Source organism: Halichoerus grypus, chromosome 7, assembly GCF_964656455.1.
Source record: "Halichoerus grypus chromosome 7, mHalGry1.hap1.1, whole genome shotgun sequence".
NCBI classification, from domain to species: Eukaryota; Metazoa; Chordata; class Mammalia; order Carnivora; family Phocidae; genus Halichoerus; species Halichoerus grypus.
The window spans coordinates 118,771,519-118,773,628 of NC_135718.1; the positions used below are offsets into that span (position 1 = coordinate 118,771,519).

At 43.5% G+C, this 2,110-nt stretch overlaps 1 long non-coding RNA gene across 1 annotated transcript; it reads left to right on the forward strand.

Moving 5' to 3' along the window:
* The first annotated feature begins 876 nt into the window (after positions 1-876).
* On the forward strand, positions 877-1,889 carry LOC118537935 (uncharacterized). The gene is made up of 2 exons (XR_004918367.2): positions 877-1,123; positions 1,544-1,889. It is a non-coding gene; the product is annotated as an uncharacterized LOC118537935 (long non-coding RNA).
* Positions 1,890-2,110: the final 221 nt, after the last annotated feature.

Here is a 2,110-nt window from a genome sequence, read left to right on the forward strand (position 1 = left end):
GGTTTACGCTCTTCTGTCACCATCTTGGAATTCCTAATAATTTTTGAACAAGGGTCCTGGGATCGTTACTTTGCACAGAGCCCTGCAAATGATGTAGAGGGTCCTGCCTGTGTTTCTATGTTGTCCATCCTGCCTGTGTTTCTATGATTTCCTTTCACTCACTCTCCCTTTCTTGCTTGCGGGAATCAGACTCTTATATCTCCATAAATTCGGGGCACCTGGGTGACTCAGTCGGTTGAGTGTCATGATTTCAGGGTCCTGAGATCAAGCCCTGTGTTGGGCTCTGTGCTGAGCATGGAACATGCTTGATATTCTCTCTCTCTCTCCCGCTGCCCCTCCCCCTGCTCTCACTCTCTCTCTCTCTCTCTCTCACTCTCTAAATAAATAAATAAATAAATAAAATCTTAAAAAAATATTTCCGTAAATTCCTCTCATGCTTAGGTGTTAAAAGAGCATGTGGGACAAATCCAGTTTTTTAAGAGTCTCTTATCTTAATCTGCTTCCCCTGAAGCCAATTCGAATCTTTTCTTTCATAAGATCTTTGACGCTGATACTTACTCCATCCCTCCCACCCTCTCCTCAAACTGAGATCTTAATCTTTCAGCTCCCTGCCCATCCAGGAGCAAGATAAAGGCAGTGAGGCGGAGGTGGGTTGTCAGCAAAGAGACTCCCTGATTAAAAGGGAATGTCCATAGTGTTACAAGATAAACTGAGGCATGTTAAACCGTTTAGGAGTTTCTTTAAACAAAGATCAATTTGGATTAGGCAGCACCAAACCAGAAGTGGTTAGGAGTGCTCCACCAACAGGAGCAAAGATTTATATGTAGAAAAGTACAAAAACAAAGAGAAAATTATTTGACTGGCCGTAGCTTAAAGCCGAGTAGGCTGCTTGTGATTGGTTGTCCTTAGCGTTTTGATTTCATAACCTTGAGGCATTTACAGGCTTAGATTTTGGGTTTGCTTCCGTAGGCTGCCAGGACATCAGAGCCACATAAGTCTAATGGTCTCCTGGTTTAATTAATTTAACAGTAGTCTAGATTAAAAGAGATTTAAGAGAAATGTTGACCAAATTAATGTGTGGGCTTTGTTTAGATCCTGATTCAACTAAACCAACTGTAAAAAGGTAAGTCTTTGATGATCAAGAAACATTGAATATGGACTGGGTATTAAATGATATTGAGGAATCATGCTTTATTTTGCAGGGTGTGTAACAGGCGTTGTGGTTATGTAAGAAAGTGCCCTAATTTCTTTTCGAGATGCATACTGAATTATTTAGGAGGGTTATGACATGGTATCTGGGATTTGCTTTAAAATGCTTTAGGGGAAAGAAGGGTTGGAGAGGGAGGGAGATGAAAGAACTATGTTATGTTTGGAAGTTGTTATAATAAATAGTTAAACATGAAAGAGAGGGAGAGAGAGCATCTAGACCACAACGTCACCAGAAGAGCAGAAGCAGATGTTTACTGTTGTTCTCTTGTATTGGCTCAGGGGAGTCTGAGCTCTGAATGAGCTGTTTTTTGTTTTTCTTTTTTTATGTGTGTAGATGACCCTCAACTTGGCGATGTCCTCTGAAACATCATCTTCTAGAGCTGGTTCAGTGATAGTGGGAATGGCTCCGCCCAACCATCCTCACTCCTCCTGCTTGTTCCCTCTTGTGAGTAAGAGTTTATGAGGATACCAGTAGAACGGGAGCTACAGAGGCTCAAACTCGTGACCTTGACTTATTAGCCTCCTTCCCTCATTTCATCACATCCAAATCCTGTTCCTTCCCCGGGCCTCATTCCCAGCGGCCTCCTCTGTGAAGCCTCCTGTGACCAGCTGGCCTGGCCTGATCTCTTTGTCCTCATCTCCCACGGCAATTACAGTCCAGCACCTGGCATTTAACCCTCTATTTGGTCCTGAGTTGTTCTTGGATAATTTTGCGCAACCTATTCTTCTCTCCCCAGCTGATTGCAGTTTCCCCTGCCTTCCACCCCGACAGAGTTCAGCGTGCTCTGAACAGCTCTGTTCCACACTGAGCCAATTGGAGGCCATTTGTGTGTATGTTCATTCACTCATTCTTCCACTACTGAGCAGCTACTATGTGCTAGGCATGGTGCTAGATGCTGGG